Here is a 15,682-nt window from a genome sequence, read left to right on the forward strand (position 1 = left end):
CCCTTTTTTTGGAAGATGAGTTCCATAGTTATGGAGGGCATCAACATGAATTGTGGTTTTACATAGTTTCTCAATCCAAACCTTTCCATTGCTCCCCATCCAATCTAGGTTGAAGACCCCAGCATGAATTCCCTAGAATCCATAGCCTAACAACAATAGTGTGTGTGTGTGTGTGTGTGTGTGTGTGTGTGTGTGTGTGTGCGAGCACGGGCATGCACGTGCTTTGTTCCTAAACAGAGAATGTCTGGACTTGTCTGTCCTTAAGGATACAGAGAAAAGAAGAGGTCAGGAGGGTCTATTCATTCTGCATCACGCAAGCCTGATAAAGGCCTTTCTTCCTGGCAGAATGGAATAAATGTTTCAGATGCCCTGAACCATAAGATAATTATTCTTCTTGGTTGGCAGAAGCATTCTAAAGAGATAAGAGAAACAGACTGCCACCCCCAGCACTGAAATGCTCTTTGGAAGCCAAGTGTGATGCAATTTAAGGAAGCTTAGAGATTGGATGTCCTTTTTCTTCAAGCAGAAAAGCAAGTAGGAGGATGTGCTGTGTTGATTACATATGTGGAAATTTCCATTCCCCTTTTCAAATATTGCCTTTCAATGGGTAGAATTGTGGAGAAATCATGAAGATCATACTTCACTTCAAGGATTTGCAATTTTTATCTGTGTGGGTGCTCCTTCACTGAGATTGGCTGTTGCTGCTACCTGTTTTAGGAAATACTCTTTATCATTTACTGTGATAAAGTAAAATAAAATAAAAAATTGCCTTATTGATTCACTCATTTATTCAAGAAGCATTTCTCAAGCCTCTGATATCAAAATCCCCACTTTCAAAGTTACATTTAGCTGGAAGTCAGGCTGTAATTGGGCAATATATGTATAAATAAGTTGAAACAAAATAACATAAAAAGTAAAGGCAAAGTCATTTTGTGGGTGAGGATACCATCAATAAAAGACATCAAAATCAACCTTAGGTAAGAGGAAACACTTGAGTCAATCCTTGGAAAAATTTAGGAATTGTAAGAGGTAGAAATGAAAAGTGCAATTGATGGATGAGGGGCACATTCATACCTAGGCATGGTATAGGTGAATGTAATGTCTGATGTGAAAATGCCCCAGTCTGTCTAGAAGTAAAAATGTCTAAGGGTACATAATGTGAAATGAATCTAAAGTTTGAACTTTCTGGGCTTTAAACATCAAACAGTGGAGTATATGTTTTTATACTCCAGTCTAGAAAATTACTGAAGTTTCTTGAATGTAGAAATAACAACTGTTGGCTAGCCTCTTAGAGATGTCGCTCTTCATCTAATTAGGCAGGTTCTTAGATGACACACATATAATCTCTGTACTTGAAACCTTTGAAGATGAGAAGATTTTGCTCTTCTGGGGTAGGCTTTAAGACTCCAGGGTCATATCTATGACATGGTGAATATCAAGGGAGGATTTTAGTATTTGAAAAAAGTAATATATAGAATTCTATAAAATAGCATTTTGGATATTGTTTAGCAAGTTTGCCATTTAGTACAATATACTTGTAGGAAAAAATATACTTGGAGGCAGAGGTCTTGAATTTGAATCCTAGTTTTGTGATGTGTAATCTTGGGCAAGTTATTTAGTCTCTCTTCTACCCAGTTCCTCATATGTAAAATGAGAGGTTTGTATAGAATTGCTTTTGTAAGGTTCTTTGTAGCTCTAAATCTGTAATAAGATTTAGCCCTGTTTCTTTCTATATATCATACGAATGGGTGAATATTATTATTATCATATATAATATGTGTATTATATGATATAATATATTATATATGATAATATTATTATTATCTTTATTAACATATTATCTTCAATATGCTAAGAATGTCTCACAGCTATGGAAAACTACTTTCCTATACTAGGTTTATTATAAATATGGTCTGTGAGATGATTTCCTGTAACATGAATATTTTAAAATGTGACAAGGTCTTTACTTCTGTTCCTGTGGCCATATAGTTTGATTTTTCAGTCTATGTAGAAATCAACTTGTGGCACTCTGTAAAGACCATTTACACTAGAGAGAGGTGATTTGGATTAAAATCCCACCTTGGAGGCTTACTACCAATGACCTTGGTCAAATCACAGAAATTTACTGGCTTTCAGTTTCCTGTGAAAAGGGCATTGTTGAACTAAATGAACTCTGAGGTCCCTTTAACTCTAGATCTGTGACCATAAAGCATCTTATAGCAGATCCATGAACCATTTATTAAACAATTTTGGGGATGAGGAATTCACCATCGAGGTAACCTTTTTTATTCTTGAACACTCCAGTTAAATTATGTTTTTCTCCTTTTGGGAAGCTACAGAATTCTGCTTTTATAGAATGTGAACCTTCCAGGTCTAATTTTACCTTCTGGGGCCATAAAGGTTGTTTAACCCTTCTTCCATCTTTTAGCTTGTGAAGATAATTGTAATTCCTTATTAAATCTTCTCTTCTCTTTGTTAAATATTTCTACTTCCTTTAGCTGATCCTCATATGATGCAGTTTTCAGACTTCTCACCATCCTGTTCATCTTCCTTTCATTTGATAATTCATGTGACTCAGTAAGAAACAGACATCATTTCCTTGGTGTGTCATCCATTATAGCTATCATCTTATTGGTGTGTCACCCATTATTATCTTCACATTCATTCTTAGGAGAATTTATTTATTTATTGGAATGACAAGGGAGAATATGAGTGTTTCAGAAACACAGTTCAAGACTAGCTTAATGTGCCTCCTTCCTGACACTTGCTGAGAACTCATCTTTCTGACTCTTATTACAGGACAAAATGCAGTGGATATTTTTGGATCTCTTCCTATCTGTGTGATGGGTGAGTCAATCTGAATCATTTATTCTTGTTCTAGTATGCTAAAATGATAACTAACATTGCATAAGTTAACAAGAGGCACAAGGTTACAGTATATGTTTTCTTTTCATTTTTACTTAATGAGGTAGAACTTTCATTTCCACTTAACCTATTAGGAAACTGAGGCACAATGAATTAAAGTGGCATTCCCAATGTCACACTGACTAGTAAGTTTCAAATTTGTAATTGAAATCCTCAGAATCATAGACTATTAGAACAGAAAGGGAAATAGTCTTCTTAATTAGATACTTATTTTATAGATAAAGGAACTGGGGCTCAGAAAAGTGAAATAATTCATTCAAAATCACAAAATTATTAAATGGCAGAATTAGAGTTCAAAAACACAATTTCTAACTCTGAGCTCCAAGTTCTTTACATTATGTCCAATTGTCTCTAAAGGGATAGCTTATCTTATTCTCCTATGAAAATTTAGTGAAATGTAAAGGTCTTTTTCTTTTATTAACTTCAAAGAAAAATGTCCAAATATTAATGCCTTAAGTTATAATTATAACATATATACATAATCTGTGTTTGCAGGCAAATCCTGAAACTAGGCACAACTACATATCCCTAGGCATATATAAAACTTATCCACAAATTATGCTTCATTTAAACATAACCATCTTTCTCTTTTGTTTTTTAAATATATTAAAGTATAAATTAGATACACAATAAGTATACATGACCAAACTGTTATTTTGCTGTACAAAAAGAATTGGACTTTGAAATAGTGTACAGTTAGCCTGTGAAGGAAATCCAAAATGCAGGCAGGCGAAAATATAGGGATTGGGAATTCAATGTAATGGTTCTTAATCATCTCCCAGTTCTTTCACTGGGTGTAGCTGGTTCAGTTCATTACTGCTCCATTGGAACTGATTTGGTTCATCTCATTGCTGAGGATGTCCAGGTCCATCAGAATTGATCATCATAAAGAACATATCTGTTGGGGGCTGGGGTAGGGATTAGGACTTAGTAACCGCTAAAAGAGCACAGATTTGCTAAACTCAGGATTACCTTTTAAGGATGGAGCTATATCAGACATCCTGATTAGTGCTGTAAAAACCAAAAAGGCTATAAATACAATATACTTCCTGGAGCACGCTCTCTTTGACCTGATGTAGCTGTGTAAGAATAAACTCCGTTTGACCTCTGGTAACTCGGCTCAGTGTCTAGTTCTTCCTCGGAAGCCGGTGACGACCGAAGACCCAGAAGATGGGTAAGTAGAGGGCAGATACTCTGCTCGTGAAAGGAGTCACGTTACACATATCCATCTTTCAAACTAGGTGTGTCATGTTACAGGTAAAAAAAAAAAATAAATCCCAACAAAAAAAGATAAAACAATTTCAAATCTTCTGCTATTATTTAATGTTTACCATAGTCAGAATCATCCAATCATCTAGGGAAAAAATACACATGACATATATACAGAAGGAATCTCTGTAACTTCTTTTTAACTTATTCTTAAACTTATTTTCCTTTTTTTATTAAGGTTTTTTTTTTTTTTTTTACTTACAAAGCTTATGCATAGGTAATTTTTGACCCTTGGATAACCTTTTGTTCCATATTTTCCCCTCCTTCTCCCCACCCCTCCAGCTGGCAGATAGTCCAATACATGTAAAATATGTTGAAATACATATTAGATCCAATATATATACATATTTATACAGTTATCTTGTTGTATGAGAAAAATCAGATCAAGAAGGAAGAAAAAGAAAAAAAAAACTGATAAAATGCTAGCAAATAACGAGAGGGTTGAGAATGTTATGTTGTGTTCCACACTCTGTTCCCATGATTCCCTTCTGGGTGTAGATGGCTCTCTTCATCACTGAACAATTGGAACTGGTTTAAATCATCTCATTGTTGAAGAGAGCCATGTCCATCAGAATTGATTGTCATATATTCTTGTTGTTTGTGAAGTCCGGACTAGCTCTCTGGAGGCCTCAAGAACAGCCAGAGTCAGGATAAGCAAAAGTCCTTGGTCTTTAGGGGAGGAGTGCTGGGGATGAACAAAACTGCCAGGAGTTTTGCCAAGGATCTAGAGTTGAGAATCTCCACACCTTTCTCCTCCTCCTCCTGAGGCCAAGTAAAGTTCTCTCCCCTCTCTCAGCTACCCTCTAATCCTTACCTACAATTCTCTTAATCCCAAGCATTGAGCTAGCATTAACTGTGAGAAGAGAAATTCCAAACATGCTAATAGAGTTATTGTCCAATAGGTAATTAGCTTTAACTACTCGGTTATCTGATTCAAGTGCACCTATTCAGAGTTTCAGCCCTTTACAATTGTTGCCTTGCATAATGATCTCCTGGTTCTGCTCATTTCATTTAGCATCAGTTCATGTAGGTCTCTCCAAGTCTCTCTGAAATCATCCTTCTGCTCGTTTCTTATAGAACAATAGTATTCCATAGCATGCATAAACAATAATTTATTCAGCCACTCTCCAATTGATGGGCATCCATTCAATTTCCAGTTTCTTGCCACTACAAAGAGGGATGCCACAAACATTTTTGCCTATGTGGGTCCCTTTACCTTCTTTTAGGATCTCTTTGGAATATAATCCCAGTAGAAACACTGCTGGATCAAAGAGTTTGGACAGTTGGATAACTTTTCCAGCATAGTTCCAAATTGCTCTCCAGAATGGTTGAATCTGTTCACAGTTCCACTAACAATGTATTAGTGTCCTGGTTTTCCCACATTCCTTCCAACATTCATCATTATTTTTTCCTGTCATCTTAGCCAATCTGACAGGTATGTAGAAGCATCTCAGAGTTGTCTTAATTGCATTTCTCTGATTGATTATGATTTGGAGCACCTTTTCATGTAGCTACAAATAGTTTCAATTTCATCTGAAAATTGTCTGTTCATATCCTTTGATCATTTATCAATTGGCGAATGGCTTGAACTATTATAAATTTGAGTCAATTCTCTGTATATTTTAAAAATGAGGCCTTTATCAGATCTTTTAGATATAAAATTTTTTTTTCCAATTTATTGCTTCCCTTTTAATCTTGTCTGCATTAGATTTGTTTGTATAAAACCTTTTTAATTTAATAAAATCAAAATTATCTATTTTATGATCAATAACAATCTCTAGTTCTTCTTTGATCACAAATTCCTTCCTCTTCCACAAATCTGACAAGTAAACTATCCTATGTTCTTCTGGTTTGTTTATAGTATAGCCATTCTTTATGGCTAGATCATGAATCCATTTCGACCTCATCTTGGTATACAGTGTTAGGTGTGGGTCTATGCCTACTTTCTGCCATACTAGTTTCCAATTTTCCCAGCAGTTTTTGTCAAATAGTGAATTATTATCTCAAAAGCTGGGGCTTTGGATTTGTCAAATTCTAGATATAGTCATTGGCTATTTTGTTCTGTGAAGCGAACCTATTCCACTGATCAACTTCTCTATTTCTTAGCCAGTTCCAAATGGTTTTGATGACCTCTGCTTTATAATATAATTTTAGATCTGGTACAGCTAGACTTGAGGTTCCTCATTCTATCCACTATGCCACCTAGCTACCCATATTTTTCCATTATCTTCCTTTAACTGTTACCTTTATACACTGAGGTAATGTTGTTACTGAGTATTAAAGTATAGGTAAATTTAATTTTAACTACCTTACTAAGCTCTTTATAGACTTTCTCTACTGACTACTAGCTAGATTCTGTAACCAACAAGATTCCAGTCTAGAAATTTTCTTTGATTCACCACAAATTCTCAAACTATCTCTTAAAAAAATGTATACCAGAGAAAGAGGAATGATAACTTGATAAATAAGATAATAAAATAAGAAACCCAATAAGGTAAAAGCTTTATAAATGCACATTGGAGTAGGGCAATCTTCAATATGCTCACTCAGCATCTCTCTTCCACCAGCCTCTCCTCACTTTAGCAGGGATGCATAAAGCCTGGAACCCTTCATGGATTTTCTAATTACTTGCTAATGCATCTTACATGTCTTTGTGTTCCTCACCTATTTCAACAAGCAGCAGACCTTGATACTGCTTGAGGAGGAGCAAAATGGAAATCAGGGTAACACAGAAAAGAAAATAAATATAACTACCAAGGAAATAAATAATGAAACATATTAGTCCACATTTAGAAATTCATTTTTAATTAAAGAGAAAGACTGACTCATGGCATTAAAATAAAAAAGAAATCTTAAAAACACAAAAGGAGATTTTTTTAAAAGGAGATAAAGATGAAGAGGGAAAAAGATGAAAATAAGAGGAAATATGAAGGGGATGTGAATTGATTCTTTAGTTGAAGGAGAAAAAAGAGGTGAAGAATTAAATAACAAAATAACTGAAAAATCAACAAATTAAACAAAATCACAAAACAAGGAAAAATGTTGATAAATAGTTAATAAGGACTGATAGGAGGAAACGGTCCTGTGGGAAAAGTGTTAATGGTTTGTTAAGCAAAACTAATTACAGGGATAAAGTACTTATGTAAGTGAAGAAGCAGATTTTTAAAAATCCTTTGAAAAAGGCAATACTATAGGTACAAATGGAGAAAAACAAAAGCTTTTGTTCCTTTAACAATCCTATGAAATGAAAAAATGTAGGAGAATGGATTTAAAAAAGAAAGTTCACAATCTATTGCTTACAAGAAGTAGATCTAAAAGTCAAAGACAGGTATAGAATAAAAATGAGAGGCTAGATCAAAAATTATCTTTCTGATCAGTCCCAAACTATTTGCAAACTTCCTCATTTTGGTGAGGGAGCCAAAGTCCTTGGAATTATCCCAGGTTCTCTCAACCTTAGTATTTTCTTCAAGTCCTCATTTTCCCTTACCCTATATCTATATAGCTGATCAGTTGCTAAATTTTATTGGTTCTATCTCCACATCTCTCATAACTGTTTCCTTCTTTCTATTATTCATACAGACAACACCCTAGTTCAAACCTTCATCATCTCTCACCCTAGATTATTCCTATAACTTATCTCCCTGCTTTGAGTTTCCTCTTGCTCTCTCTACACAGCCACCAAAGTGATATCTTCAAACAGGAATTTGACCATGTTATTCCCCTACTTCATAAATGCCAATAAGTCCCTATTGCTTCTGGTGATAGCATTTGCCATCTTTTCTATTTTTGTGTACACTGAGCAATGTACATGATCATTTATGTAGTAGCACATTAATTTTATCAATAATTAACATTTTGGATACATACTCATTTTTTCCCTGATAGGGGTGTATCACCAAAAACATTTAAAAGTTTGAAGACTTCTCATCTATTGGAACATGTGCACTCATACTAGAATACCAACAATTAAATGAAAATTTCTAAGTGGTTTAAAACTATATGATTCTCACATATTTTGGCTGTTTTTTTTTTCATTATTCTACCAGCATCACTGTAGAAGCAGAAATGAAGAGTACAAAATCAAGTTTCACTTCATATTTTCCTTTGTTTCATCGATTTTTCTTATATTGCATTGAAATTTGCCTTTTGGCAACTCTATTAATTCTAGCTAGGTTGTTCTGGGGCTAAAACAAACAACAGGAAAACAAAAATACTCCAAATACAATCCTTATTCCATATGACAGCTTTTCAAGGATCTAAAGATATCAATCAGATTCTCTTCCTTCATTATACACCCCACAAGGTTTTTTATAACTCAAGCTCAATTTTCTTAATTCTGTCAATTAATCTTTATATATCTTAACCCCAAGTCTTTTTACACTCCAGTTCATCCTCTACATACTTGTGCTCCCCCCAAAAAAATCTTAGCTCAGTTTTAAGTTTTTAAGATTTCAAAATTAACTGAAACTGTTGGAAAACCCTGTATAATGTGCCAAAACTTTTCATAATTAGGATATGCTCAAATTGAATGAATCTATGAAGATTTGATTATACATATCATGAAAATGTAATGTGTAATTTGTAGGGACATCTTTACCTCCTAATTCTTTGTATTTGTATCTCTATCACCAAACATAGTGCTTGACACTTACTAGGCACTTAATCAATGCTTATTCATTAATTAATTAGATTCATAGTGCTTGAGTTGTGGTAATAGAACATCCAGGCAATATCCTTAAAAATAACCAACTGATTTGAGACAAGTAGTCTTAAGCCTTAGCACAGATGAATGCTTCACGAATTGCAGAATATAAAAAAGAAAATCTAATCACCTACTGGCCAGTCCTCTGGGAATGGGCTTCAATATACTTAGGCTATTTCTCAGATATCAGAAATAACCTGTAGCAAGCCTGGACTTGAAATCTCACATCTTGATGAGATCTGACAGGGTTTGTGCCTCACTAGAATCACTTTCAAAAATGAAGGGTCACCTTGTTGACTACTTATGAAGTACCTAAGGGCTTACTGCCCTCTGCTTTCTGCCCTCACCTTGTAGATGGTTTTTTTCAGACAAATTATCTCAGGTTCAAAGTAATCTCAGTAGGTTAGTCTATGTTCAGATTCTTCTCCCATGAGACCCAATTGATATGTTTACTAGTCATTTTGAAATTCAAAGAAAAATAATTCATGGAAGGGAACAGTAAGAAAAGTGGCAATAAACCGCTCCCCAAAAAATGTCTCACAAATGCACAATTATTAATGGGAAGAGTTGATATACTTAATGATTATAAATGGAGGAATATTCTGAGAGAACCAAAGCTTCAGTATAGACGCACAGAAGGTATACAAATACAGACCACTTATGACCAAGGAATACTCATAGAAGGATGCACAAACAGGGGTATGTAGCTAGGTTATAAACTTGGAGAAGTTCAAGTAGGATACATTTGTGGACAGGGTATGCACATGAAGGATCAGCTCAGGTCCATTATTCTTAAGGGTTACTAATGCTCTCATTCAGAAAAAAAAAAGATACTTGAAGACTTTTGTCTTCTGTATCAAGTTTTTAATATTAAGAGTTATCCAAAATTAATATAAAACTGATTTGGGAGATCATGACTGTAAACTGCATACCCAGTCTGATATTTTGCCTAGTTTACCAGTCCTAACTTTGACATAGAATTATATCATTAAGCATTTAAAGATGGAAGGGATCTTAGAAATTATGTGGTTCAACAGTATCATTTAATAGAGAAAGAAATTTAGTCTCATAGAACTTGAATTGTTCAAGGGAATTTTCCCTTTTCTATCTAAAGGGTCATCTCAATAAAGAGGGATCAGATTTATCCTAATTGGCCCCAGAGGACAGAATTAGGAGCAATTTGGTGGAAATTATAGAGCTATGTTAGTTTTCTCTAAGGTAAATTTTATGAGTCAGAATTGTCTGGCAACAGGAAAACTTCCTTTATTAAGTAGCTTTCTATCACTGGAGTTCAATTAGAGACTAAATGATTATTTATATGATATAATAAACATTTATTAAATACCTACTATATGCCAAACACTCTGCTAATTGCTGGGGATATCAGAAAAAGAAATATAGTTCTTGTCCTCAAAGAGCTTACAAACCAATGAAGAAAAACCATATCCAAAGGGAAGATGAAAACTGAGGGAGAGGGCTTCATGATGGTGTAGATGATGATGATGATGATGATGATGATGATGATGATGGAGGAAAATGGTGACAAATATAAAGATGGCTAGGATTTTGAACCCTCTATACAGAATGGCTATAGGAGAAGGTTTTCGCTCCACTCTCTCTTCTTCCCGCCCTCCCCCCCCATCCACTCCCCATCTACTCTCCAATCAGAGGTACAAAAGCAACTGACAATATGCATCACTTGAGTAGTTCAAAGCCTGGGAGACTATCTGCTAACACATATACATAATAAAAGTATGAATCAGAGGATATTATAGAACAAAAGCCACCAATTCTTTAGACCAAGGTCTCGACTGGTGTCAGTGGTTTTGAGCAAACCATTTAATCTTTGTGTACCTCTGTTTCTTTAGCTGGAAAATGATAAGAATTAGTGTAGGTAGCTCTAGAGATATCTTCTAATTAGATAGATCTAGATCTAGGATGCTAAACATTGAAGCAAAGGATTGCATTAGACAGTGATGATCTATCTGATTTAGGGTTCTAACACATGCTGATTCCTGATGCTCAATGTGCATCTTCTTCAAATCATTTCAGGGACTGTTTTCCAATAAATCACAAAGGGATCTTTGGGACTGAGGCCCAATGGCTTTTCCTCATTTCATTCTCCAACTTTCCTCATTTCCCCTACCTCCCTTACCCCTACCTAGTCTTTTAGGTCTCCCCTGCAAATGAAAGTGGAAGCAAAGTAAAATAGAAACAACACCAACAATAAACCAAAGTGAAGTGATTGCACAGAATTATTGTCTTGTTTAGAGAGAATTCTCTAAATTCCTTTTCCTTAAATCCCAAATTCCTTAAAACATTGTACACTTATGGCTAGAAGGCTTCATATGTTTGTGTGTATTTATGTATGTATATATATATAGTTAAATATATATACATATATGTATGTATAAAAGCATATATTCATATACATGTAACAATTTTGTTGTGTCCCATTTGAAAGTAGAGAGCAAGGACATGCATAAGAGTGTATATATAAGTGAGTGTATGGAAAGCATATTAAGGGGGATATAATATGATCTTGAAAGCACTGAAATGAATATTAGTGTTTGAGGCTCTGCTCTATTGATATTGCTATCATCCTTCCCCTCTCAGCCTATTTTTCCTCCACAATAAATTGAAGATTTTAACTAGACAATGTTTAAACATCTTTCAAGCTTTGACAGCTGCTCTATGTTCTAGGGTTCTTCCATATCTAATACTTTATGATTCTATGATTTTCACAAAAGGGTAGATGAAGATTGGGTTTATGGCCTACAGTTTTCTTTACATATTCTCTTTTCTCTGGGTTTCTCTTCCTTCTTGTCTCTTCTTGCTATAACTTAATGTGTTTCCAATCATTTTCTTAAGGAAGATAAAAAGGTGGGATTTTCTTCTCTCTCCTTCCTTACCCCTCCCTGTCCCTTCATTCTTTTTTTCTTCTTCTACTATCCTCCTTCCTAGAAACAGATTACAGACATAGAAGATCCTTATCAATCCAAATATAATCCCCATGTAAATGAAAGGAAATCTCTGCATTTTGTTCACAGGATTTGGGGAGGAAAGTGTTGCAGTAGTTTGATTTGTATTTCAATAGAAAACAAATCAAAGGGCAGAGATTGGGCTGGTTTGAAGTAGAAATACTTTGAAAACATGAAAGGTAAAATAATCAGAAGACAGATTCTTAGGATTTGATTTTTTAAAAATATCTGTCCCTTGTTCCTGTGATACTCAGGTCACTGCTTCCCACAGAAAATTGATGGAAAATATGTGGCACATAACACAAAGTAATCTATGTGTCAGCATAAGTAAGGGATAATTGCAAGCCTCAGCATTTATACTTTCTTGTTTCTTTTCTTGCTCTGTTTTCCTTCTTAAAATAACACTTTGGAGGAGTTACTGTGGCTGTGTCCATATGACTGCAGGATAATCCAATATAACCACAATTTGAATATTGTGTAGTGAGAAGAGTACTGAATTGAGACCCAAAAGATCTGGGTTTAAAACCCCCACCTATCTATAACCATAATCAAATTACTTTCCTTCCTAAGCCTCTTTCTTTCTCTGTAAGAGAAAGGATCTGGATTCAATGAGTTCTAAAGTCCTTCCCTTCTTTGACATTTATGATTTTGCAATTCATTATGAATCTGGTGAGAGGAACTGATAGGAAAGGAAAAGAGAATGATTTTATTTCTTCTATCACTGGGTGGGAAGGGAAGAACAAGGGAAAGACTTAGTTCTACTCTTCCCTTTTTCTTTTCATCCAGACTATTATGATATGAAATTGATGTCACTGTTAATCAAGGGAACATTTTCAATTTTGACATACTTACTGTATCCAAGCTCTGTGATAAGTTATCTTGTCAGGAAACAAAGATGTATAAGATTCAGTTCTTTATCTCATGAAGTTAAACAGCATAGTTGGGAAGAGAGGGAATAATAAATAATAAATGATAATATCCTAACAAGACAGTATGTGTGACAATGCCAAATGATTCACTAAAAGCAATAAATATTTGATTTGAGGGAAAGGAGATGTTGCATCAAGCTAAGTTTCTTGTGGAAGATTTCACAGAGGAGGAAGATCATGATATGGGCACCAAAAACTATTGGAATCTTTACAAACTGTTAAGTCTTTAGAGTTGATAGAGATAATAATTATCTAATTTAGAATGGTTCAGTATCCTTGATCTGATCTTACAAGGATCTTACAAGGTTGGGCCAGGACCTGAAACAAGATACTAAGTAGAACTAATTGATACAATGCTTGTGTTCACACTTTTACTTGTTGGAGTTCACATGTTTGGGAGATTTCAGGGTTTAGTATGAGATATCCAAATCCACACCTCCCTTGAAGCTCTTAGGGCCAGAGAGCCCGCTGGGAGATATCCCACAATCCCACTCTCCCATATATAAGAAACAGAGAGAGGCTCTCGGAGATGAGAGAGGAGCATCAAGTGAGTTTAGCCAGAAGGCCTCTCTCGTAACAGAGTTACTTTGGAACATTGACTGGGGTCAGAAAGGAGCATTCTGGGAGGAAGCCCACAAACCCTCTCTCAGAGGCAAGACAGATTCACCTTTGTGCTGGCTGGAGGCTGAAGGGCAAACCTTTGGATTTGGAGACATTTGGAGGGAGCTCTTGGAACCAAACAGAGAGATAGGCCTCTCAACTAACCAGGCTATTTTGGAAAGAGAAAATAAACGTTTGCATTTTTACCAGCTGGCTGCATTTTGGGTGACTATTTACTTTTAATTGATACTAAGACTGCCTCCAGAAAACCTCCCAGAGAAACCTGCTTTCTCCCAGAGAGAACAATCTTATATATTGAAAAAAAAAAAACAAAAAACCACAAAAAACAAACAAATAAACAAACAAACCACCACCACCACCACCACCACCACCACAACAACAACAACAAAAAACTGCTATGATCCTGCAAAGGAAAAGAGCACAGTGAATTATAGGCCTTAGGATCCAAATTATGGGTCTGAATTCTAACTCTGACAGTGGATATATGAACAGGTCAATCAGATAACTCTCTGAGCCTTAATTTCCTTGTGTGAAAGATAGGGATACTATTATTTTGTAGTGTCTACCTTACAAGATTGTTGTGAAAAAAGTGCTTTTAAAACTAAGACCCTCAAGGCAGGTCAATTATCATGATTTTAAGGATCCATTATTTGTCAACCTGGATATTCCCTTGATGAATACTAACTATAGCTCTTCTATGTCTTTGTGTTAGCCACAAATACAAAATTTGTCATTTTGGAGACCATATATTGATGAGTATCTTTGCATTTATCTCAACTAGTCTTTTGATGTCAAATACACAATATGTTACCAGACCCATGCTCAAAGTCTTTCCAGCTGACTATATAGATATCCTCAGTTTGCGGAGCTGGCCAAAATTAAACAGCAAATGTTCTCTAAATGGATAGCTATGTGGCAAAACTTGTCACTATCATACTATAATTGAAAGTTTTGATCTGGAAAACCAAGGAAAGACAATTATAGTGAGTTATTTTTTCCAGCAGAAATTAGTATAGGAAGAAAAAAAAAGAATTAAAGACAATAGGGGCAGGATTGTGGGCAGGAGCATATGTTAAGTGAAGCATTCTATACAGCATGTAAAAAGGGACTGAGGCTGTGTACAAATCAAGAAAGATTCCAGGTCCTGTTGCTTACTTTCCAATTATGTCACATATCCAGGGCAAACAGAAGAGAAGACTTTTTCCTAGGAGTGGAAATCTAGGTTGGTTGCCGTGCCAGGCTGTGTTCTGAGCAAGATTCAAATTCAGAAGTAAGTAGCAGCTGTGTGACTTAAGCTACCAAGGAATTTGGAGTAGATTGAGGTGGAGATTTGCAGAGGTGGATTTAGGGCTATGTACTGAGTAAGGATCAAGTTCAAGAGCAAATAACTGTGTAACTGATTCTAAGATCAGAACCTGATTTCAATTCCAATTCAAGCCTAAGGAAAATCCCAAAACAAATGAGAGCCTGCAGATCTGCCTCCATAGTGGCAGATGTACAAAGACTACAGAGAACAGAGAAAACATATAGACTTTTTAGGTGTCTTATTGTGTCCACCTAAGTCTACTGGAACTCTTAATAATGAAAGACCATAAATGTGTTGCTCAAACATAAGCCTAAATCAGGAATTTTCATAACTCAAGGAGGGCAGAAATCAGATTTTACCTTATATTAGAACACTCTGGCAACACCTTGAATTCCTCAGATTGGCAATGTTGGTACGTCCCCCACACAAAGATAAAGAAAAAAATATATAGGTTCTGTGGGGGAAGAAAACTTCCATTAATAAATTCTTGATAGAGTTATTACCTATATATATATCCTCAAAAGTAATTTGGACTTATGCTTCCAAAGCTACTAAACTGCATATTTCCTCTGATACTAATTCAGTGATTCTAGTATTAGGTCTACAACCCCAAGAGATAAAAGAAAGAGTGAAAGAACTCAAAGATAACAAAATATTTATAGCACCTCAGTACCTCTTTTCATGGTAGCCAACAATTGAAAATAAGGGAATGGTTAAATTAAAATTACATATATGATGAATGTGATAGGATAATTTTGTTCTGTAAAAAATGATGGAGAGGATTCAGGGAAAATGGTGGAGTAGATCAGAAAACTTTCTAATCTCCAAATTTCCTCCACAGAAAGAGATAGAACACTGCCTCAGAAGGAATGTAGAACAAACAAACAAAAGTCAAGGTAAAATTGTTGTTCTCCTAAAACAACTTAAAAAGACCTCTGTAAAGATCTGG

Source organism: Antechinus flavipes, chromosome 2 (assembly GCF_016432865.1).
Source record: "Antechinus flavipes isolate AdamAnt ecotype Samford, QLD, Australia chromosome 2, AdamAnt_v2, whole genome shotgun sequence".
Lineage (NCBI taxonomy): Eukaryota > Metazoa > Chordata > Mammalia > Dasyuromorphia > Dasyuridae > Antechinus > Antechinus flavipes.